This window comes from Heptranchias perlo, chromosome 20, assembly GCF_035084215.1.
Source record: "Heptranchias perlo isolate sHepPer1 chromosome 20, sHepPer1.hap1, whole genome shotgun sequence".
Lineage (NCBI taxonomy): Eukaryota > Metazoa > Chordata > Chondrichthyes > Hexanchiformes > Hexanchidae > Heptranchias > Heptranchias perlo.
The window spans coordinates 30823533-30849162 of NC_090344.1; the positions used below are offsets into that span (position 1 = coordinate 30823533).

Sequence of the window (25630 nt, forward strand, 5' to 3'; positions counted from 1 at the left end):
ATGTCTCATTTTTTCTGTGCCCTACCCGAGAGCCAGTTAGTGGCTTTATTAAGCTGTCAACAACTTTTGCAAAAGTGGAAGGAGGTGAAAAATTCCACGAGCGATGCCTCAATACACAAGGGACCACGTACACTGTGACACCAAATCTAGGGCAACTTACACGGGACACCAAATCCGGGAACAACTTACACTGAGACACCAAATCCAGGGACCACTGACACTGGGACACCAAATCCAGGAAACACTAACACTGAGACACCAAATCCAAGGACACGTTCACAGGGATACGAAATCTCGAGACCACTTACACAGAGACACCAAATCCAGGGACCACTTGCACTGAGACGCCAAGTCCAGGGATCATTTACATGTGGACACCAAATACAGGGATCAGTTACACAGAGACACCAAATCCAGCGACCACTAAAATGGTGACATCCTTTTTGCACCTTCTCCAGTATCTCTATATCCTTCATATAATATGGAGACCAGAACTGTTCACAGTACTCCAAGTGTAGTCTAATCAAGGTTCTATACAAGTTTAACATAGCTTTCCAATTCTATCCCTCTAGAATTGAACCCTCGGGTTTGGTTTGCTTTTTAATGGCCATTTTAACCTGCATCACTAATTTTAGTGATTTGTGGATCTGTGTCCTCAGATCTCTCTACTCCTCTACCCCATATAGACTCTTATTGTCCAAGCATTATGAGGCCTCCTTGTTCTTGCTACCAAGATGCTCCACTTCATCCTCATCTTTATTAAAATTAATTTGCCAATTACACCCCCATTCTGCAAGTTTATTAATGTCTTCTTGTATATTTTTGTAGTCTTGATCAGTATCTACTTTACCCCGCCCCAAACTGGTGTCATCCGTAAATTTTGAAATTGTCCATCCGATTCCCGAGTCCAAATCGTTTATATAAATTGTGAACAGTCGTCCCAGCACCGATCATTGTGGAACACCACTTTCCACCTTTTACCAGTCTGAGGAGCGACACTTAACCCCTACTTTCTGCTTTAGTGCAGTGATCAAGAGAAATCTCTTTACACAGGGAGTTGTGAAATTGTGGAAATCACTTCCAAAGTTCTTTAATGACAAGTTCTCCTCATGTTTTTATCCAAGACATCACACAGCCCAGTCATTTACTCCAAATGTTGATGCAATGGTTCAAGCTAAGAGGTGCCAGGTATCGGGAGCAGCAGCAGCAATAAATAAAATGTAAACGTAAGTAAGTACCAGTATCGTTAATCTTCATCTATTTCCAGTTTAATAACTTTTGCGGAATGTGGCCCAGGCCAAGTGCCATGATATCAGATCAGGCTCACCATCGAAAATGAGTTTGACACCCCTGAGATGGACAATGTGAACCGGATTACCCTCATCCACGAACCCAGCAACTTCTTCAAAAAACTCAAGCAAGTTTGTAAGACACGACCTTGTTTTTCGGAAGCCGCGTTGAGTATCTCGAATGGCTCCTTCTCTTTCCCCGTGGTCAAAACAGCATCGCTTAGGATCCATTCAAGCATCTTCCATCTGATCGATGTCACACTGATGGGCCCGTCATCCCTCGTCTCTGATTTGTCCCCTTTAATGAAAATGTGAACTACGTGAGCTACCTTCCAATCTCAGGGGACAATCCCTGACTCTATTGAGCTGTTGAAGATACAGGCAAGGGGCTCAAAGAGCACCCGTCCCATCTTTTTAAACACCCAGGGGTGGATATCATCTGGACCTGGAACACAATGCATTTTGAGAGTTCATATTTTATCCAAAGTGACATCCCATTCTATTTTAATATTTATGATGTTATTGTCGACAGCGCATCCCACAGCTGGAATCTCAGCATCAATCACAGGAGTGCAGGCTGATGAGAAATAATAATTTAACAGCTCTGCCACAGTCCGGGAATCTGTCCTGAACTGCCTTTCAGTGGACCTAAACTATCTTTAATGGTCTTCTGACTCCCGACGCAGCTGAGAAGGCGTTTGCTTTTATTCCCACAATTGTGCACCATCTTCTTTTCCAATGATCTCGTAGCTTCTCTAATGGCTGATTTTGAACCCCTCGATTGTGGGTGATATTTGACACTATCCTCCTGTAAACTGAATTCATCCTGATCTGACCTGAGTTAAATGTAAGACAGTTCGGGGAGTCAGGGATCATTCACCCTGAGACCTAAACTAACAGGTAAAACCCCAGACGGTTCCTTCGTAAGGTTTCCTCTGGTTCCTCGGCATATATTTGTCAGGATGCCGAAACCCAGCTTTCTTACAGTCCACTCCTGGAGGTCCCACTCCCTGAACCTACAACCTTCAGCAGTGTCAGTGGTGGAGTTCACAAATGAACTGAAACCCTTCGGAATGCGAAAACAATTTTGCGTTTCCAAAATAAAAGGACTGACATTTATTGTGGCAACAGTCTGGTGTCGCTCACTGCAGAAACATCCATGTCAGAGTGAAGCGGCTCTCCTCCAATCTTTCGACCTTGTCTGTCAAGAAGAATTCTGATTTCCGTGAAGGCAATCTCAGATTAAATGGTGGAAGATTGGCCGTGCTCAGCTGGCCATCGAAATTGTGCATTTTTTTGCAGACAAAACATATATTTGAAACCAGGAAATACGAGACCATGAAACTCAAGGTAAAATTTTCCCACCGTCCCTGGGTGGGCTCGAACCACCAACGTTTTAGTTAACAGCCAAACGCGCTAACCGATTGCGCCACAGAGACACGACACTTTTGTTTTTGAGCCATTGATTCAACCAGCTAAAAATTTAGGTTGCCGCGATCAATATAACATCTCTCCACCATCAGTTTACTTTTCCAAAATAAAGGGTGTGAAGCTTGCATGAGTGAAAATCTGTGCTCTATTATTTCTGAACATTAAACTCACCTTGCCATTAAACATCTGTATGTTGGAAGTCTGAGTCGCATCGTGGCAGAGAGGATTGATTTTTCGAGCTGTGATTCTCCATTCTCTGTTCCAGTCATATTCAGGTGTGGTGAAAATGAGAGGAGATGAAACGAGCAGGTCCAACGAGCAGGTCTGTGATACTACACGGTGTCTACAAAATTGTCTCTTGTACTTACAGTGCAGCGGACGGCAGTTTTCACCATTAAACCAGTAACTATGATGTTAAGAAAAAATGTGGCCGACAAACATTCGATTTCAGCGCGGTGACACTGGGTCAGAGTAAAGTTCAGTTCATGCGATTGCCGAGTGGCGAGAGGGTGGATTTGGAACTCCTGTGCGGCTGCACTGCGCATTGTCCAGATCTGCTTGGAGCGATATTCCCTTCAATTCATCACTGACAGGGACAGTTTGATTCAATGTCTCTTTTTTCTTGTAATTGGTGAGATTTCAAAAGTTGAAAACGACACGTGCTGACCCCAACCTCGCCACTGACACGCTGACAGATACAATGCGGTCACAGTCTGGTTCATTGACATGAAATCCGAAAGCGATTTCACAGTCGAATGCAAAGCGAACTAAACTCATTTAAAGAAAGTGCAGGTCACAGAGGTGCCTTTAAAGTCCCGATTGTTCGAAGCAGAACTGGAAAATGCGCAATGCAGCAGCACAGGAATTCCAAATGAACTCTCCGTGAAGGTAAATGAGTGACAGGAGCAGAAGGACATGCCACGTGAAAGATTTGGACCCAGACCTGCTGCATGAGACTTTAAATGTTGTTCACCTTTAACTGTCGCTCATAGTGTCAGAACAGTCACTGTTATCATTAGCCTTCTTGCACTCCTCAATAGCCCCAGGTTATCACAGCATCGCTTTCTTCAAATTGAATCCCAGTGTGAAAACTTACACGATTTCAAACCCAAGCAAAGGTGTGTGAGATTGGAAGGAGAGTGTGAGTGGAGATCATGGGCCGGGGGGCAGTGAGATCATCACCTGAGCATTAAGATAGCCCACATACCAAAGAAGCAGGGAGATGAGATATGTGTGTCTATTTTTCCCGGCATGTGCAAAATCCCTTCTCAATGGCCAGCACCGTTCTTTCCCTCTCTCTCCCTTCTGTCCAGGTCAGGATGGGATTCATGAATTCCCCTGTGTTTTCATCAAGCATCTAATTCACCTGGCAGCTGGAGGACTGGAGGAAGCGGGAGGGGAAGAAAAGTCAGAAACAGGAGATGCCACGTGAAACGGGCTGAATCTTGTGTGTTTCAGTTGCTTCAAATGATCCACGGCAGCCCTGCCTCGCCTCGCAGCTTTCCCAGGAGCTGCATCGATTCGGCCCGTGCGTGCGTGCATTTTGGAAATGGAAACAGAGACATCCGCTGCTTGTGGGAGTATTTCACCTCACTTTTCCATTTCATGCACAGGACTATCACCACTCGGTACTGTCATGGCCTGAACACGTCTTTCGTGTTCTCAAAGAAAATGCCACTTTGTGCGAGCAGGTGTTTGGACTGGACTGCACTGAGCTGAGTCACTGAGGATATTCAATTAATGAAATCAGTACTTCAAACAGAAAACATTCTTCACTCACTCATCCTGATACATTAGCGTCTCGATTCTTGAATTATTGTTTCATTCATTGCAAAATAGGAACAGAAATAGGCCATTCAGCCCATCGAGCCTCCAGGTTAATACATCCTTCCTGAGGTGGGGTGCCCAGAACTGAATGCAGTCCTCCAGATGGCTTCTCACCAGAGCTCTGTGCAGCTGTAACATAACTTCCACCTCTTTGCATTCGAACCCTCTATAGATAAACGGGCAGAGTGAGAGCTCAAGAGAGAACGCGAGAGAGAGCAAAAGAAAGAGGGAGAGAGAGCATTATGCATTGGACAAACTTTCTCAGGAGTTCATTTGAAACCCCACTGAGCTTTCGAACCACTTGCTCTACCGCATCAAAAGTTCATAAGCAGCATATGGGTAATGTGAAATCATATAATTCATAACCGGTTTAGTCGCGCAATGGGTAGCACATCGGACTTTTCGCTCAGAAATTGTGTGTTCGCATCGCACCACCGTTAAATTTTAGTTCGTTGATTTCGGAGCTGGGAAGTGAAATGTTGCAGCAAAACCGGAACAGGATCATTAATGTCTGTCAAGGAAGGGAAACAGCCCCCACCCACTTCCTCTGATACAAGTGGCTCCAGTCCCACCCGAATTTATAATGTTTAATCCACTCTGAGCTGGATTGGCGAAACACTCTCAAGAAGGAGGCTCACCATCTGCTTACCGCGGAAGTCAATGTGCTGGACTTCCAGCTCTGTCAGACGGGATGTTCCTTCAGACAGGTTTCTAACTGGACACATTCATCCTGCTGCCGTGCGAGCATTGGTGCTACAGGGGTTGAATTCTTGCTTGCAGTAATTCTATTCCTGTAAAAGTAGCTCCTGAAGATCGCAAGATGGAAAGTATCGTGGCTGAGCGGTCTAACGCGCTGGTTTAAAGCTCAAACTCAATCCCATAATTTGTAGATGGATCAAAATCATAGTTTGTGGCTCCAATTCCGAAGCCTCCCTCTGTAAACTAAGAAGACTAAACATCTCATCTGCGATTGCGACAGAGTAGGCCGGAGGAACCACATGGCTGAACAAATAACTAGATGCATTACGGAACACAGCAATTGTAAATAGAAACTGAGAAAATAGGAGCAGGAGTAGGACATTCGGCCGTTCTAGCCTGCTCCGCCATTCAATATGATCATGGCTGATCCTGGACCTCAATACCATATTCCCGCTCTCTCCCCATACCCCTTGATGCCTTTTGTGTCCAGAAATCTATCCAGCTCCTTCTTACATATATTCATTGACTTGGCCTCCACAGTCTTCTGTGGTAGAGAATTCCATAGGTTCACCACCCTCTGAATGAAGAAATTTCTCCTCATCTCAGTCCGAAATGTTCTCATCTGCTATTGCAACACCATACGCCGGAGGAAGCACACGGCGATGCAAATAACTGGATGCATTTTGGAACACACCAATTGTACCTTCAACTCCGGCCGAAATTTTCACAAGGAAAAGGATTGGTTGGTTTCGGTGGGCCTCGACTAACAACCTCGCCATTTCCTGGTCCTGGACTGTCATATAAGGACCGCGCACTGACTGGTTGCGCCGCTGGAGCCCAGTCACTTTGATCACCTGTCCCACTCTGCTGGAAAGAATCTTAAGGTGAGAGGCCCTTGCCTGTGGAAACGTGTCCAGTCATTGCGATGAAAATAATATCTACACTTTCACTTTCAGCTTCTTTCACATCCTCTGCTCCATCGCACGACAATCGGGTTTTCTGCGAACAGGCAAAATGAACATTGGCAGAAATTCTAACAGCAGTGGGGTTCAAACCCACGCCTCCGTAGAAATTTGATGGAACACCTGAGACATCGAGGGCACGCTACCATAATGTCACAGTAACGTTTAATGAGCTGTTTAATGCTCAAATAAATGAATTGAAGCTAATTGACCGCATTTACCTCGTGCTGGGGTTGTTCTCCTTGGAGCAGAGAACATTTAGAGGAGATTTGATAGAAGTGTTCAAAATAATGTAGGGTTTAGATAAAGTAAATAAATAGAAACTGTTCCCATTGGCGGAAGGGTCGTGAAGCAGAGGACACAGATTTAAGGTGATTGGCAAAAGATCCAAAGGCGACATGGGGAAACACTTTTTTTACCAACGAGTAGTTGTAATCTGGAACGCGCAGCCTGAAAGGATGTTGGAAGCAGATTCAATCGTGGCTTTCAAAAAGAAATTTGATAAGTACTTGAAGGGAAAAAATGCAGGGCTACCGGAAAGGAGCGGGGGATTGGGACTAACTGGATTGCTCTTACAATGAGCCTGCACGGGCTCGATTGGCTGAATAACTTCCTTCTGTACTGTAACCAACCTCAAGGGCAATGAGGGATGGGCAATAAATGCTGGCCTCGCCAGCGACGCCCACATCCCATGAACGAACTCAAAAAATAATGACTGTATAATTCTATTTATACAGTTTATTTTCATTGCTTGCATTTCTCTATCTCTCCCTGTCTCTGTCTCTTGTATTATCCCCTGATGGACTTCTCAGGCTTCCTTGCACGGCGATAGCTGATCTAACCTGCAACACCAGCAGAGGAGGTTAAAGAAAGATTGGGACAGGAGGAAAAGTAAAGGGGCAATCCAGCTGCTGCAGCCAATGTCCACACATTAATGCCTCTTCTCTCTCGCAGTGAGACAGAGGCACCAATTTGATTAAAGTATACTTACAGTAGATTGTATATTAACACCATTCCGAGACAGACGGCAATAATATCATGGAATCATACAATCATAGAAAGTTACCCCACAGAAGGAGGCTATTCGGCCCTTCGTGTCTGAGCCGTCCGAAAAAGAGGTATCGAGCCTCAACCCACTTTCCAGAGTTTGGCCCACAGTCTTTTGGGCCACCCCCTCTGCTTCCATGAGTCGATCTCCTTGATGCTTCCAAATTAGTGTCGGGTTCTTACTACCCGTTTAATGTTTACATGCCTGTGGAATACTTTTGGATTGCCTTTTATGTTGGCCGCCGGTCTATTCTCATACCCTCTCTTTGCCCCTCTTATTTCCCCTTTCAGTTCCCCTCTGAACTTTCTATATTCTGCCTGGTGAATGAATAAAAAAAAGTTAGGATTTCCGTCAGCCTGAAACAGAAAGTTATTAGTTGATTAATGGCGATTTGAACAAGTATTCTTCTTTTTTTTAGAGTTTAATGAGTATTGCGAAATTAATACAGCAAACTATTTTGCCTTAGTTAATTCCCTGAACGGGAACGGGACCCGCCTCCCACACTGAGAGCATTGGCAGACGGCAGCTGTCTTCTGAGGGTATCCTAAAATAACGTGCGCAGCAGAGTTTCTGTGGTGTAGTGGTTATCACGTTCGCCTAACACGGGAAAGGTCTCCGGTTCGAAACCGAGCAGAAGCATTTTTGAGTTGCCTCCATGAATCGATCTCCTTTGTGGTCCCGAATCAGAGTCGGGTTCTCACGACCCGTTTAATGTTTACATGCCTGTGGCAGACTTTTGGATTGCCTTTTATGTTGGCCGCCAGTCTATTCTCATGCCCTCTTTTTGCCCCTCTTATTTCCACTTTCAGTTCCCCTCTGAACTTTCTGTATTCTGCCTGGTGAATAATTTTTTTAAAAGTCAGTATTTCCGTCAGCTTGAAACAAAAAGTTATTAGTTGACTAATGGCGATTTGAACAACTATTCTTTTTTCAGAGTTTAATGAGTATTGCGAAATTAATACAGTCAACTATTTTGGAGAATTTAATTCCCTGAACGGGACAGGGACCCGTCTGCCACACTGAGAGCATTTGCAGTCGGCAGCTATCATCTGAGGGTTTCCTATAGCAACGTGTACAGCAGAGTTTCTGTAGTGTAGTGGTTATCACGTTCGCCTAACACGCGAAAGGTCCCCGGTTCGAAACCGGGCAGAAACATTTTGAAAAAGTTCCCCACTAAAAATCAATCCGTCTGAAAAAAAGCAAGAATTCATTCTGTGGTTAAATGTGAATAAAATACCACACCTCACAGAACCGATATGTTTTCCATTCTCTGTGCAGTTCAATACACATTCAAACACTACACATACACAGACAGTGTCTCGCCCTCATTCACGTTTCATGCCCCGACTGTGCAGGAAGCCCCTCTCAAAGCTGCACATTGCGATTGTTTCCAGTTGATTTGTGAGAGGTCATTAAATGATCCTGCAGCGCTGCCTCGGTTTATAAATACAGTTATAAACAGCATTGCAGCCGCGGCAACAAACAGATCAGTTTTTCGATGTTCGATGTTCCCCAGCTCCCGCATTGAGTGAGGCCACGAGAGCAACAATATTCAGGCCGCCTGTCAGGCCCCGCTCTCTCCTTTCACACGTTGCTGGCGGGAAGCTGCAATTGCCGCTTCAGGCAGCGCATTACTGCCCATCCCTGGGAAACAAGATAACACCAAAGCTTTGACAACACATCGCAGGCATCGTCTGTCCCGTCGTTGTTGCTCCGCTGCGAAGACAGCACTTGCCAGCTGTTTCAAAATTTACAACCAGAACACTGGATCCTCAGATCATTACCCGTTTTCAAAGTCTGTTACTCTATCTACTGAGCTACGCAGGCTCGCAATTTGTTAAGTTCCTATCGTACATATTCATTGTAGGACTCTGAATTATCCATCGTAGACGTCGAAATTGGGTGAGGGTCCCTGTTATAAAATTGTCAGCAGCGTGTTGAGGAGAATCCTTGTTTCTGTTGAACATGATGTAAGAAACATGGACAGTGAACTCGTGAGTTTACAATTCTTCGTGTTTGTGCCAAATAAGAACATAAGAACATAAGAAATAGGAGCAGGAGTAGGCCAATCGGCCCCTCGAGTCTGCTCCGCCATTCAATAAGATCATGGCTGATCTGATCCTAACCTCAAATTTAAATTCATGTCCAATTTCCTGCCCGCTCCCCGTAACCCCGAATTCCCTTTACTTCTCGGAAACTGTCTATTTCTGTTTTAAATTTATTTAATGATGTAGCTATTATTTAACAATGTCTTGTCATTCGAAAATAATATAAAATCGTTGGACTATAACTTGGTGTTGTAAAATTGTTTACAATTGTTAACCCCAGTCCATCACCGGCATCTCCACATCTTGTCATTCGTTAGCAGCAATTAAAATAACACTTTACCCAGTGGCTCAAAAGCTGAACTTGTCCCACACGGGAGCTGGAAAAGGCCTCTCGACCTTTCAGCGTATTAACATCTGTAAGCTGAATAATTTCACCCGTTACACAGTGATACCAGGGAGAATATTTCCCTTCCAGATTTTCCCCACACGAAACTTCCAACTGATGAATATCCGCTGAACGAAAAGAAGAATTGTATGTTTAGTTCTTTGGATTGAAAGTTCTCGTACCGGCACCTTTGCCATATCAGCTGCCGCTAATCGCTCCCTCTCCCCAAAAAACAAGTAAATTCACACCTACTATTGCAAGACGGTAGGCCAGAGGAGCCCAAGTGCTCACATGGGAACATTAAGAAGTAGATGCGTTGTGGAACATACCAGTTGGACCTTGAACTCAAAATGTTCGATTGTTCCAGATGAGGCTCAAACTCACAACCTGGGCATTTCTGGAGTTCATAAAAGTACCGCACGCTGAGCGCTTGCGCCACAAGAGCTGCGCACAATCGGTCCGATCAGTGCTCCCGTCAAACAGCTTCATTTTCCGTCTCTGAATTATCGCTTTGTGATCTTTTTCCGATTTCTCCAAGAAGCCTCCAATCAAGATGCGCTTCGATAAATATCCGCAGTGAACTTTAAAAGCCCTGGAATCTGAAACCAAACCCCAGAAGATAAGAACGTTTATTGATCTTATTATTAACTAAAGGACAACTTTTGATGGTGCTTTAAGGAGGATTTGGATAAAGTGTGAAATGAAACTGAGAAACTCTCTCTGAGCTGTCGTTGACTGAAGAGATGGGCGTTATTTCATTTGAAAACCGAGGCTCGGAACTTCCTGATGGAGAAGTGTGACAGAAGATTGTGGTTAGTGACAGTTACCGGGGAGATCTGGAGGAGAGGGAGAAAAGTCAAAGTCACAGCTGTGACAGCTCAAGTGCTGTGCTTATCTGTAATATTTAAAAAGTAATGTAAAATACAGGACAAACCGATTTAGTATTGGTTATCAAAAATACTGAAGGATACAGGTTCAAACGGGGATTTGAGAAAAGGGAACAGATTTAACCGCCAGACCGAAATCATTCCACATGAATCTGAAGCGTCTTGAGGAAAATGGCAGCGCGAACTGTGATGTTCGTGTCATCACTTCAAAGACCCTCCAATTACCGACAGTATCTTTGAACGAGTTGTGCAGCAAAACCGTGAGTGAAGCCGCTTTGCATTTGTCAAACGTGTCGGTGACGATATTGGCGTTAATAAGGGTCGATTTCAATTATTTGAAATCTCACCATAACTCTTGACCCGAAAATCGACGATAAAATCGGGTTTTTCCTGTAGGTCGTGAATGGAAGGGAAAGCCGCATCAAACAGATCAGAGAAATGAAGAGCAGAAAATGTGGATGAAATTTGCACGAGTGAAAATCCCTGTTTTTCGGAAGACTCTGTCCCCAATGGTAGAAAGGATTGATATTTCGAGCTGTTATTCACCAGCCTTAACTTCAGTAATTTCCTGTTTGCTGACAATGAGATGAGACGAAATGAACAGGTCTAACGAGCCGGTCGGTAACACAGGACAATGATTCAGTACAGCTCGTCACCCAGTCACTGGGCTCCGTTATAGCCGCTCCTGTCAGTCACACACAAAGATAAATTGTAAATCGGAAACAGAAATCGTTAATGTAAAACACTTAATATCAACCACCAGTTTTTCCCTCTTTCCGGCTTTTCAAACAATTTGTTTCACAGTTTGTCAAGCCGAAAACAGCCTCTGGTATTTGCTGATCGAGAATTTCAGTGGAAATTGGGACCGTCACTTAGTATCGGAACAAATATACCCGCTGAGGTTTCGGGGTTGTTACTGGTTTATTTATATCAGTGAGTGACTGGTTTTAAACTAGGTGAGGATCTAAGCCTGAGGTAAGAGCCTGGGATAGACAAGAGATTCTACAATATTTCAAGTTAAATTACATTGATTCCGCCAACACTGTACATCACATCCCTTAAACATTGTTACCTTTTGCTATGTAAAACTGGTGTGGATGGAAATGGGAAATAACTGAAAAAACCTTCATTGTATCAAACTTATTATTATACAAACAATGTACAGCCTATCCCATAAAAAAGACTCAATGTAAAACCAGTCGCCAGTCCCAGAGCCGCTGTGCCGGTTATGTGATTTGCATCCGATTCTGACTGACTTAGTATCAGACGCGCTCCCGTCAACAGTAAACGAATGGGGCCGGATTCATAAGAGAAAAATGAGGACCGACCTCCGCATAACCTGTCTTCATAATTTAACCATTTTAGCCCCGGTATCATTCTGGTGAATCTGCGCTGCACCAATCCAAGGCCAATATTTCCTTCCTGATATGTGGTGCCCAGAGCTGAATGCAGTACTTTAAATGGGGTCTCAGCAGATATTTCTATCTGTAACATTCTCCCCCTTTGAATACCAGCTTCTTTGAGATAAAGGCCAACATCCCATGAGACATTTAAATAAATTTTCGACCATTCCACTGGCTTTTAGCGATTTCTGTACTTGGACCCCTAAATCTCTCTGCTCCTCCACAGTTCCTAGCTTCTCACCTTTCAGAAAATACTCTGATCTATCTTGCTTCAGTCCAAAGCAGATGAACTCACACTTCTCCATATTGAAAGTTTGAACAGACTGGAACTCTTCTGTATAGAAAAGAGAAGGCTGAGGGGTGACCTGATATCGGACTTTAACATTATGCAAGTGTTTGATAGGTTAGACGTAGATAAGGTGTTTGCATTTGTGGAGGTGGGGTCTCCAAATCATTGAGGCAATGAATATAAGGTATTCACAATTTAATTCTATATGGCATTCAAGAGGAACACATTCACCCAGAGAGTGGTTAGAATGTTCAATTCGCTCCCACAAGGAGTAGTTTAGGCGAATAGCATGGATTCGTTTACAGCGAAGCTAGAAAAACAAATGGAGGAGAAAGGAATCTAAGGGTTTGCTCATAGGGTTTGATTAAATGGGGATGGCGGAGGCTTGTTTGCAGCATGAACACCGGCATTGTCTAGTTGGGCCGAATTGCCTGTTTCCGTGATGTACATTCTATGTAATTCTATGTTGCTCCATCTGCCACAGTTTTGCCAACTCTCTTAATTTATCAATTTCCCTTTGTAACTTTATGCTTCCATCTACACGACTCATTGCGACAGCTATCTCGGTGTCAGCGACACACGTGGATACACGGCTCTCTATTCCTTCGTCTATGTCATTTTCTATACCGGGACTCTGTCTCCCACCTTCAAACCAACTCCCTGCCCATTTCATTAGGTTGCCTCAAATTCTACGCACTGTCATTGTCGTTTACAGTCTCTTATATGGTACCTTATCGAATACATCTGGAAGTCAATATCATTTAACAACCATGGATACTCCATTATATACCACGTTAGTTACATCTTCATAAAGTTCAACTAGTTTTGTTAGACTTGACTTACCCTTTACAAACCCATGCTGGCTCTCTCTGATCAATTCATGTTTATCCAAGTGCTCAATCTTTCTTTCCCTAACAACGGATACTGGCAACTTCCCCACAACGGATGTCAGACTAATGGGTCTATAATTTCCAACATCATCTCTGCTCCCCATCCCAAATAATGGAGTGACATTGAAATTGTTTCCATCAAAGGAACAATTCCTGAATCAAGATATTTTGAACGATCATGACGAAAGCATGTACAATTTCCTCACCGAGTCCTCTCAGTCCCCTGGGATGGTAACCATCAGGTCCTGGAGATTTGTCTATCTTTTAATCTAATTATTTTCTCCATTTCCATTATTTTACTTATACTGAAACCCCTTGATTTATTTACAGTTTTCCTCATATCTCTGATATGTTAGCCTAATTTATTTCTGTGACGAACGAAGCAAAGTAAATATTTAGCAACTCTACATTTCATGATTTTCAATTACAATATCACCTCCATCTGTCTTTAAGCGGCCCACATTACTCTAAGCCTCCCTTCTTTCACTTAATATACTGGTAAAAATCTTGACTGTTGTCCTCATTTTGCCGAACAGGTTTATCTCCTTTTCCCTGTTTGGACCTCTTACGGTTTTTTATTTTCAGCACCAAAATAAACAATACTTTGCTGTAAAGTTCGTCTCAATAGTTCTTCACTTTCAGAGCGAGAATTGTCTAAACCGGTAATTTATTTAATGTAACAAACATAAGTACACATACTCATCCGTATATCAACGCATTGATGGAGACACAAAGATAAACAAAACGAGATCTGTCGGCAGCATCGGGATGCACAGGTGAACGGACAAACCAAACAGACAAAGATGAAACGGTCTGAACCCCAAACAGACAGTGACGTATCGCTGATAGATATTAGTGAGAGGAGGTGGGGCTGAGCGATCATGAATGGGCGCTGTGGCTTAGTTGGTTAAAGCATCTGTCTTGTAAACAGGAGATCCTGGGTTCAACTCCCAGCAGTGCCTTGCATAACTAATTAATTTTACCTCATTTGTGGAATTAAGCGACAAAATGGCACTTTGGAATTGGTATTTGTTCAGGTTTGAGGAGGAAACTGATATCAGATTGACTCTTCTAAAACGCCCTTTCATTGTACAGTCAGACCTCTCATAGAATGTGTCAGCAACGGGTTAACTTAAAGACACGTTCTCGTTTTTGGGCTCGTTGGGGTCAGGGTAAAATTCACGATTTGAGGTTCAAACCCGGAAGTAGTCCTAATTTGGACCGAGATTTGTGATCTTGACCTGCGGTGAAAATCTTTGCAAAGAGGAAAATGAAGTCCGCAGATCACTCCACCTGAATCTCCCGACCCCGATGACATATATCCCAGGCTATTAACAGAAGCAAGGGAGGAAATAACGGAGGCTCTGGTCATCATTTTCCAATCCTCCCTGGTTACAGGTGATATGCCGAAGGATTGGAGGACTGCTAAAGTTGTACTGTTGTATAAACAGGGAGAAAAGGATAGATCAAGTAATTACAGGCCGGTCAGGCTGAAGGTATTCTATTAAATCTACTCTGCACTTCCTCCACGGCCAATACACGAAGGAGAGGACACTTGACTGACAAGCCTCAGCTCTATCAGGAGAGGGAGACTGACCCACGCTCTCTCTTGCTTCTGGGATGTACCACTTTTGAAAAAAGAAGGTGAATTTCTCTATATCTTTAAACGCTCTGTCTCACTGCACATGGTTTAAAGTGTATTGTGGGACGCTGTGAGTATCTCTGTACCTGTAAACTCTCTGACTCACAGCACGGATGTTTAATGTGTACTGTAGGATAGTATGTAAGTATCTCTGTATCTTTAAACTCTCTGTCTCTCTGCACAGGTATTGAAAGTGTATTTTAGGATGGTGTGTGTGTCTTTAGACCTTTAAACTCTCTGTTTCACTGCACAACATTGACAATGTATTTTAGGATGGTGTGTGTGTCTTTAGACCTTTAAACTCTCTGTTTCACTGCACAACATTGACAGTGTATTGTAGGATGGTGTGTGTGTCTTTATGCCTTTAAACTCTCTGTTTCACTGCACAACATTGACAGTGTATTGTAGGATGGTGTGAATGGGATGAGGGTCTGTGGGGCGAAGTGTAGCCGATTGGGAGCAGCGCCGTTTGCGGGGTGAGTATTGCACGCTTGATTTTCTCTCTCCCTTCTATCTTTCTTTCTCTCTTTCTTTCTTTCACCTCTCTCTCTCCCATTCTTTCTTTCACTCTCTTTTCATTCCTCTTATTTCGTGCTTTTTCTTTATGCCCCAGCACCTTTGTCTTTATCCTGTTTTTGTTCTCCATGTGTCTCTGCTGGATGATCCACAATTCAGACCTGCCGCTTCTTCCAGCTTTTCCTTCCTTCTACGATCATGGTCTATTTCATTGAGACTTCCCTGCGGCCTTGCCGAATCTAACATTCACTTTCACATTCTTCCGGCTTTAAGTTTGCTCTCCATCGACCGCTGTTTCTCGGAGGCACATGTCCCGTTCGCATCAATGTTCATTTGTGCCTTGAAACCAGTCGATACATTTCGATCTGCTCCAGAGACAAGCTCTAAGAAAGCAGGGCTGGCATTCGGTAGGACAGCGCATACTTTTCCGTGAAATTTCCATGGGGTATCTTGTGACACGGGGGATGTTAACTGAAGAACTGGGTTTTGTTTTCATGGTCGTTGGCGCTTTTCCCCGAACAGTTGATGTGCGGGAGAGACGGGCGGCGCTCCACAGCTGCGAAAGACGGCTGAAATGTGCATTTTTGGCAATCTGGGCGGTGCAGGAAAGTCGGAAATGTTCCGCTTGATCTTAATAGGTCTGTGGAAATGTCCGATTGAAAAGGAATGAGGAGAAATGAAAAGAGCGGCAATGGTGAAAAGGTGTCGATTACAGGAGGTTGGCCGTGAGCGAAAGGTCCTTTTAAAGCTCGGCGCGGAGGAGATTTAGTTCGGAAACGGCAGACTTTAAGCGCGCGAGGAAAGTAAAGTGCGAGCTGCGTCCTTGGGTCAAATTGGGTGTTTTCAGGAAAACAGCCACTGTGAAATCACAAAAATGAAAACAGAAAATGCTGAAAACGCTGATCATGTCAGGCAGCGCCTGTGGAGAAAGAACCAGAGGAAACGTTTCAGCTGTATGAGCTTTGTCATCCGATCTCAATGGTTAACCATGTGCGTGAATAACTGCGCTGTCTCAGATGCTGGTTTCCATCTCTGAATTATGAGGGTTCGAATCTCACTGCTGCCAGAATTTGTCCACCTTTCCATTTTGGCCGCCTCACCAAAAACCCTTCTTGAATAAGAAGTGCTTTTCCGCATTGCTGGTTTACACCTGTTTGCACAATTCAGCTAAGTCTGTATTGCCACCCAACTGTTTCTTGGATGGAGGTGTTGGGACTGTAAGGGGTGATCTCGGTGAAGTATCAATCAATGTGCACAATGGCGCCCTGGTGAACCGAGTACCTCTTTTAGTCAGTATAATATAAATGATATGCATCATAATTATGAATTTCTTCTTTGCATCACACAAGGATTTATTATCAGGGAATGAACATGAGCAGGTCGATTTACATCACGCTCCGGTCGCTTCGCATCGCCTCCCACAAATAGAATAGAATCATAGAAAGGTCACAGCACGAAAAGAGGCCATTCGGCACATCGAGTCCGTGCTGGCTCTCTGCAAGTGCAATCCAGACAGACCCACTCCCCCACCCTTTCCCTGTAGACCTGTATTCTCTTTCGTTTCAAATACTTATCCAGTTCTTTATTGAACACCATGATTGAATCTGCCTCCACCAGCCCCTCGGGCGGTGTATTCCAGATCCTAAACACTCGCTGTGTAGAAAAGTTTTTCCTCATGTCACCTTTGGTTCTTTTGCCAAACACCTTAAATCGATGTTCTCTGGTCCTTGAACCTTCCGCCAATTGGAACAGTTTCTCTCTATCTCCTCTGTCTAGATCCTTCATGATTTTGAATACCTCTATCAAATCTCCTCGTAACCGTCTCTGTTCCAAGCAGAACAACCCCAGCTTCTCCAATCTATTCATGAAACTTATACCCCTCATCCCTGGAATCGTTACAGTAAATCTCTTCTGTGGGGATTCGTTAGTAACATCGCCGAACCCCCCACCATCAACATACTAGTGGTCACCATTAACCAGAAACAGAACTGGACCAGCAACATAAATATTGTGGCGACAAGAGCAGGTCAGAGGCTGGATATTCTGCGCCAAGTGACTCACCTTCTAACTCCCTAAAGCCGTTCAACCATTTACAAGGCGCAAGTTGAGTGAGTTGGAATACTCATGTGATGGTCATGGACCTGAAACGTTAACTCGGTTTCTATGTCGAAAGATTCTGCCTGACCTGCTGAGGATATCCACATTTCCAGTTTTTATTTCAGATTGGCAACATAGCCAGAATGTTAATTTTGAATAAAGGGGGTTTCGCATATTTCTGCATGCGACGAGGTGGCCGAGAGGTTAAGGCGATGGACTGCTAATCTGTTGTGCTCTGCACGCGTGGGTTCGAATCCCATCCTCGTCGTTATTGCGTTTAAGTTTTGTTTCTCCCATTCAGTCCACCCAGAAGGTCTGGTCAAAGTCCCATCCTTCTCGAAACGGCAGACGGAGGGTTTTGCATTGTTTGCTGAAATCAGCAACAGTTCCTTCCAGGAAGGTGTTGAGATTGTGAGATTGTGAGATCGCGAAATATCAGAGTGTACATTGGTGTCATTGTAAAATGAGTAAATTTTATGGTCAACGTAAGAGAAACTTACGTCCCATAATTATGATTTATGTCCGGATCATTTCGTGTCTGTGTCTGTTTAAAAGGGATGTGCTGTCAGTCCCGGATCATTCTGTGTGCGTTTTACGCCATTTTTTTGATACCTTTTTCCTTCTGAACTGAAATGACGATCCTCTCTCGAGAAAAAGGTTCACCGCCTGCTTCGGGCAACTGGTCGGAAAAATAACAAAAACTGATGAGACCAAGTTCATTCTGCTGGGCTTCCATTCCAAGCTCCGCACTCTATCCCCCATTCAGACCCACCCCCGCCTGGACAGTATAATCTGCGATATTCATAAGGGAATGGAGAAGCAGAATATCACGGTTATAATTTTCTTCGTTGCTCAACACTGAATAGCTTCAATTGTAATGATTCAGAAGGTGATCATAGGATCATAGAATCTTACATCACAGAAGGAGGCCATTCGGCCGTCGTGCCAGTGTCGGCTTTTTCGAAGACCTGTCCAAATTAGGCCCACACCCCAGATTTTTCCCAATAATCATGCAAATTAGTCCTCTTCAATTATGTCCAATTGCCTTTTGAATGATCCCATGGAATCGGCTTCCACCACCCTTTCAGGAAGTGCGTTCCTGATCTTAACAACCCTCTGTGTGAAAAAAATTCTCCTCAATTCCCCTCTAGTTCTTTTCCCAATTATTTTAAATCTATGATCTCTGGTTCCCAACCCACATGCCAGAGGAAACAGTTTCTCCCTACTTGCTCTTTCAAAACCCCTCATTATTTTGAGTACCTCTATTAGGTCTCCCGTTAACCATCTCTGCTGCAAGGAGAACAATCCCAGCTTCTCCAATCTCTCCAAATAACTGAAGTCCCTCATTCCTGGTATCATCCAGGTCAACCTGCTCTGAATCCTCTTCAATCCCTTTTCATCCTAAAGTGTGGTGCCCAGATCTGTACAATATACTCCAGATGAGACCAAAACACTGATTTGTAAGGATTAGTATGATTTCCATTTTTTGTATTCAATGCCCCTATTTACAAAGCGAAGTATTCCATATGCTTTCTTAACCGCCTTATCAACTTGCCCTGTTTTCTGAATATGAACCCCCAGGTTCGTCTGCTCTTGGAACCCCCCATAAATGGTTCCATTTAGATTATACTGTCTCTCCATGTTCTTCTTCTAAAAGTGCATCACTTCACACTGATCGGCGTTAAATCTGTCACGTGACCGCCCATTTCACCAGTCTGTCCATGTCCTCCTGAAGTCTGCTATTGTCATGCTCACTATTTACTACGTTGCCAAGTTCTGTATCATCCGCAAACTTCGAAATTGTATTCGCTATTCCCACATCCAAGACATTTATATATAACAAGAAAAGCAATAGTCCTAATACCGACCCCTGGGGGATTCCACTGCATATTTCTCCCCAGTCAGAAAAACATCCGTTCACCATTCCTCTCTGCCTCCGATCCCCCAGCCTATTACTTGCCCACGTTACCACCGGCCCTTTAATCCCACGTGCTTCTAGTTTTCGAATAAGTCTGAATTTCTAAAATGTGTCCTGAAAATAACTGTAACCCCGTAATTTTATTGTTAAACAATGAGAATACAGATATTAGGACCGGATGACAGATCGGGTTCATTCCCATTATCCGCAGGTGACGGGACCCGAGGAGGGGAAATCCCATCTCGGTTTATATTTTCCGAAAACGGAGACGGAAAATAGCAAAACTCAACCCGTCGAAATCCAACAATTGGACGAAGAACCGACAGCCTTTTCCCATCCCGGGTTTGCAGACCTGGCTGTTGAAGGAAGCCTGATAAGTCCATTAGGGATCAACAGCGAAAGTGAAGAAACGCAGACAGAGATAGATAGATGCATGCAAAGAAAAATAGTATAAATCTCCAATTCTGTGGTTGAGCAGAATTTAGGTGGCAGCTTAAAGGAAATTCGTCGCATGCCGTGAAATCTTAGACGTGTACATAGGGCTGGATTCTTACATTATTTCTGAAAAAAGTAAACGCTGCCTGGTAACGACAGCTCTTATTTATTTGACCATTTTAGAGTGGCGGTTTGAAGTGATTTCGAATCTCAGTGAATTTCAAGACCTTGCTTGACCCACTCGTTTGGTCACCCACAGGTAGCACGCGGTTGTAGACTGCGCAGGCTTATCACAGGAACTCTGCCAGACTGCATGTTCCAGACTTGTATCCAACGCTACACGTGCAGCCTGCAGCCGTGTGTGGATTGGTGGTTGAGTGCAGAACCCTCGCCTGGCGACGGGAAACCAGGGGTTTGGTTCCAGGCCAAAGCAGCTTCCTTTACCTTTTGTATCTGTACCCATGAAATCGCCTGAATTGGGATAAATTCATGTGCCGGCTTCAATCTGTACAACTTCTTGAAAGATTATCTTCATTTCGTCTACGTGTCTTTCGTGGACAAACCCTTTGCATTCTGTCCTCTGGTGTTCAAACATGCTCGGCTGGAGATAAATCAAACCTGCCTTCTGCACTTGCTTCAAAGATGTGAGAAGCCAATTGGTGGTTTTTGACGAAAAATGGGGACGCAAGGGGGCTCATACTGGGATTTGAACCAGTGAAACTCCCTGAGCGAGAATCAGATCCAAAGTCCAACTGGTAACAGAGCCGTGCAGCCACTGTAAAATTTCGCTGCCACGCAGCCGATCCGCCATCCTTTCAGAACACCATGTCCATCCAAACTCGCTTTCTTGTACGATATACGATGTCGAGCAATATCAGGTTCTAAACTAATTATTTCATATCAACAATATTAGTCTCTCTTTATCAAATTTGTTTTGAATGTACGACTTGTATTATCAAGTAACACTTTACAGAATGAATTACTCTGAAACGACATTGTCGTCTGTCTCGGCATCGTCATAGTTTACACTCCACCATAGGTACACTTTACTCAAATTGCTGCTTTCATTCACTATGAGAGCGAAGATCCATGAATGTGGAAACATTAGCTCCGAATTTATCAGTTGGGTTGCACCTTTCCTTTTCCTACTTCCTCAGTCTTTTTTTTCTTTACCCTTCTCTGCTATTTTTGCAGGTTAGATCAGCCATCGCCGTTCAAGGAAGCCTGAGAAGTCCATTGGGGACAACACAGAGAGACAGGAGACGGAGACGTGGAGAGATGGAGAGATGCAGGCAAAGAAAATAAAGAGTATAAATGTCAGGTTTTGCAAACTAGCAGAATTTAAGTTACAGATTGGGAGAGATTCCTTCTTGGGTCTTGAAATCTTGCAAGAGAAGATTGGACACAAGTTAAAAGCACCGGCCTCGCTGGAGAATCTCTCATTCTGGGAGAGAGATAAATGCGGTCAATTAACTCCAATTAATCTATTTCAGCACTGAAGGGATCTTTCAACAGTAGCTCTGCGAGCAGAATTCAAACCTGGGCAGGAAAACCTCAATTGAATTTTGAGTCCAACGCTTTAAACACTCGGCCACCGCAGCTGTAAACGGCATGTTCGTTCAGATCGGATTCCAAATGGACACATGCTGCTGTTACAAACGCGCGCATTGATGGTGCTTGGGGTCGAATTCTTACTTGTTACGCTGGAGACCTTGGTTCGATTCCCGATACAATGCAGGATCATTCTGTAACAATGAGGAACTGAAGAACAAAAGTATACTATTTCGCCCCTCGAGCCTTATGCGCAATTCAGTGAGATCCTGGTTGACATGGAACCTAACTGCATATTATCGCCTTAGCCTCATGTCCCTTAATGCCTTTGGTCAACAAAAATCTATCAATTTCAGTTTTAAAATTAACAATTGAGCTCGCATCAACTGCCGTTTGTGGAAGAGAGTTCCAAACTTCTACGTCCCTTTGCTTGCAGAGGTGTTTCCCAACTTTACTCCTGAAAGTCCTGACCCTAATATTCAGGCTGCGTCCCCGAGTCCGAGACACGCTAACGGGCGGAAATCTTTTTTTTCTATTCACCCCATCAGTTCCCCTTAATATTTTGAAATGTTCGATCAAATCAGCACTTAATCTACTGAATTCGAGGCAAACGCGAGTTTACGTAATCTCTCCGCGTAATTTAAACTGTGGAGTCCAGGCAACATTCTAGTAAATAGACGCTGCACTCCCTTCATAGCCAATATATCCTTCCTAAGGTGCGTTGCCCAGAACTGAAGGCAATACTCCAGGTCTGGTCTAACCAGATCTTTGTATAACTGTATAATAATGCCTATCCCCTTGAATCTAGTCCTCTGGATATAAAGACCAACATTCCATTAACCTTTTTGATTATGTTTTGCACCTGTCCATGAAATTTTAATGATGTGTGTTCATGGACCCCTAAGTCTTTTTTGGACCTCCACTGTTTCGAGCTTTTCACCATTTAGAAAGTACGCTGATTTATCCTTTTAGGTCCAAAGTGGATGACCTCACACTTGACGAAATTCATATCGATTTGCCACAATTTTACCCATTCATTTATTATATTAATGCCTCTCTGTAATTTTATGCTTTCATCTGCACTGCTCACAATGCTGCCCATCTTGGTGTCATCGGCAAACTTGGATATGTGGCTTTCTATCCCGTCATCTAATATCCGCCTGAATTGGGAAAAATCCAAATTCAGTTTCAATCTCCTCATCATCTTGAGACATTTTATTTGCTTCATGTGTATTGCGCCGACGAAACTTCGGCATTCAGTCCACAAGAGCTCAAACATCCTCTGGACAGAATTCAGTTCTCCCAACAGCAAAACTGAAAAGATGAGAGAAACCAATTGGTGACTTTTCACTAAAAGGCGAAACACATGCGGGCTCGTCCGGGAATTGAACCCGGGACCTCTCGCATATCACTCAATGAAACTCCCTAAGCGAGAATCATACCCCTAGACCAACGAGCCGCTGTTACTATAGTTGTGCAGCCAGTGTAAAAGTTGTTTGCGTCTCAGCGGATCGGCCATCCTTTCAGACCACTTCGATCCATTCAATCTCGTTTTCTATTCGGGTGGACAGCAATATCAAGTTGTGCACCAACTATCTCCATTCACCAATATTAGTTTCCCTTTACCAAATTGCTTTCGAGTGCACGACTTGAGTTATCAAGTAAGACGTTTCAGAATTAGTTGCTCTTAAAATACATTGCTTGTGAGGATACTCAGAGTCGTGTCGATTTATGGCACGCTCTGTTCCCTTTGCATTGCACCCTTCACGTAGAATTGAATCACAGAAAGCTTACAGCACTGAAAGAGGCCATTCGCGCCATCGAGTCCGTGCTAGCTCTCTGCAAGAGCAATCCAGCTCGAATCACTCCCCCGCCTTTCCCCGAAGCCCTGCATTTTTTTCCCTTTCAAGCACTTATCCAGTTCCCCTTTGAAGGCCATGATTGAATCTGCCTCCATCACACCCTCGGGCAGTGCATTGAGATCCGAACCTCTCGCTGTGTAAAAAAGTTTTTCCTCATGTCACCTTTGGTTATTTTGCCAATCACTTTAAATCTATGTCCTCTGGTTCTTGACCCTTCCGCCAATGGGAACAGTTTGTCTCCATCTTCCATGCCTCGATCCTTCATGATTTTGAATACCTCTATCAAATCTCTACAAAACCGTCTCTGTTCCAAGGAGAACAACCTCAGATTCTCCGGTCTATCCACGTGAGTAAAGTCCCTGATCCCTGGAATTCTGACAGTATTTTTTTCTGCACCCCCTCGAAGGCCTTCACATCTTTCCTGAAGTGCGGTGTCCCGAACCCCACACAAAATTTCAGTTGTGTTCGAACCAGTGTGTTATAAAGTTTCATCCTGATTTCTATACTTTTGTACTCTACACATCTATTTATAAAGCCCAGGATCCCGTATCCTTTTTAACCGCTTTCTCAACCTGCCCTGCCACATTCAACGATTTGTACACATAAACCCCTCTTTGTTCCTCTACCGCTTTTACATTTGTGTCCTGGAGTTTATTTTGCCTCTCCTCGTTTTTCCGACCGAAATGTATCACTTCGCATTTTTTTGCGTTAAATTTCATCTGCCCCGTCTCCGCCCAAGCCACCAGCCTGTCTATATCCTTTGAAGTCCATCACTATCCTTATCATTGTTTACTACTGTTCCAAGTTTTGTTTCATCTGCAAATTTTGAAATTGTGCTCTGCGCACTCAAGTCCAAGTCATTAATATGTATCAAGAAAATCAGTGGTCCCAGCACTGAACCCTGGGGAACGCCACTGTACACCTCTCGCCAGTTCGAAAAACAACAGTTCACCAGTAATCTCTGTTTCCTTCTGTTCGTCAATTCTGCATTTATGTTGTTTCTGCCCCGTTTATTCCATGGGCCGCAATCTTGATGATAAGCCCACCATGCGGCACTTTATCAAACACCTTTTGATAGTCCACATACACCACATCAACTAAATTGCCCTCATCTATCCTCTCTGTTACCTCACCAAAAAACTCTAACAGGTCAGTTAACCACGATTTGCCTTTAACAAATCCGTGCTGCCTTTCCCTAATCAATCCACCCTCGTCCAAGTGGCTGTTAATTCTGTCCCGGGTTATCGTTTCGAAACGTTTCCCCACCACTGAGGTTAAACTGACTGGCCTATAATTGCTGGGTTTATCCGTACACCCTTTTTTGGACAAGGGTGTAACCTTTGCAATTCTCCAGTCCTCTGGCACCACCCACATATCGAAGGATGTTGGTAGATTATGGTCAGTACCTCCGCAATTTCCACCCTTACTTCCCTCAGCAACCTAGCATGCATTCCATCCGGATCTGGTGGCTTATCTACTTTAAGTACAGCCAGCCGTTCAAGTGCATCTTCTTTATCAATTTTTAGACCATCCAGTATCTCAACGATAACTTCCTTTGCTGAGACTCTGTCTTCTTGGTAAAGACAGATACAAAGTACTCATTTGGTACCAAGGCCATCCCCTCTGCCTCCATGAGTAGATCTCCTTTATCGTGCCGAATCGGCCTCACCCCTCCTCTTACTACCCGTTTACTGTTTGCATGCCTGTCGAAGTCTTTTGGATTCCCTTTTATGTTGGCCGTCAGTCAATAGTCATATTTCTCTTTGCCTCTCATTTCCTTTTTCACTTCCCCTCTGAACTCCCTAAATTCTGCCTGGTGAATTAACGCATAAAAAAGTTAGCATTTCTTTCAGCCGGAAACAGAAAGTTACTGGTTGATCAATGGCGATTTGAACAAGTATTCGTCTTTTTTACAGAGTTTAATGAGTTTTGCGAAATTAATACAGTGAACTAATACAGTAAAGTTGAATTCCTGATCGGGAACCGCCTCAGACGGCTCATTACTGCCCATCCCTGGGAAACAAGATACCAGCGAAACTTTGACAACACATCTCAGGTCCCCCAACAAAGTCACAGCTTGCCAGCTGTTCCGAAATTTGGAGCCTGGACAGGGAGTTAAACGCTGCACCTTCAGCTCACTGCCCACTTTGAAATTCTGATACTCTACCGACTGAGCTACCCAGGCTCGATTCGACATAAGCTCCCATCGTACATATTCATGGGAGATCTCTGAATTATCCCTGCAGCCGTCGAACGAGGGTGAGGTCCGTTTGATAAAATTCTCAGGAACATGTTGAGGAGAATCCTTTTTCCTGTTGAACAAGATGTAAGAAACATGGACAGTGAACTCGTGAGTTTACAATTCTTCTTGTTTGTGCGAAATGTCTTGTCATTCGTTAGCAGCAATTAAAAATAACACTTTACCCAGAGGCTCAAAGGCTGAACTTGTCC

The 25630-nt window shown here is 43.9% G+C and overlaps 6 non-coding genes across 6 annotated transcripts; 4 read left to right on the top strand and 2 right to left on the bottom strand.

Annotated features, from left to right (window-relative positions):
• Nucleotides 1–2654: 2654 nt before the first annotated feature.
• On the bottom strand, nt 2655–2728 carry trnan-guu (transfer RNA asparagine (anticodon GUU)). The gene has a single exon. It is a non-coding gene; the product is annotated as a tRNA-Asn (tRNA).
• A 5094-nt stretch (nt 2729–7822) lies between these two features.
• trnav-aac (transfer RNA valine (anticodon AAC)) lies at nt 7823–7895 on the top strand. The gene has a single exon. It is a non-coding gene; the product is annotated as a tRNA-Val (tRNA).
• Nucleotides 7896–8338: 443 nt separating this feature from the next.
• On the top strand, nt 8339–8411 carry trnav-aac (transfer RNA valine (anticodon AAC)). Its single transcript has one exon. It is a non-coding gene; the product is annotated as a tRNA-Val (tRNA).
• Nucleotides 8412–14046: 5635 nt separating this feature from the next.
• Nucleotides 14047–14120, top strand: trnat-ugu (transfer RNA threonine (anticodon UGU)). Its single transcript has one exon. It is a non-coding gene; the product is annotated as a tRNA-Thr (tRNA).
• Nucleotides 14121–17599: 3479 nt separating this feature from the next.
• On the top strand, nt 17600–17681 carry trnas-gcu (transfer RNA serine (anticodon GCU)). Its single transcript has one exon. It is a non-coding gene; the product is annotated as a tRNA-Ser (tRNA).
• Nucleotides 17682–22687: 5006 nt separating this feature from the next.
• Nucleotides 22688–22776, bottom strand: trnap-agg (transfer RNA proline (anticodon AGG)). Its single transcript is given in 2 exon segments — nt 22688–22723; nt 22741–22776. It is a non-coding gene; the product is annotated as a tRNA-Pro (tRNA).
• Nucleotides 22777–25630: the final 2854 nt, after the last annotated feature.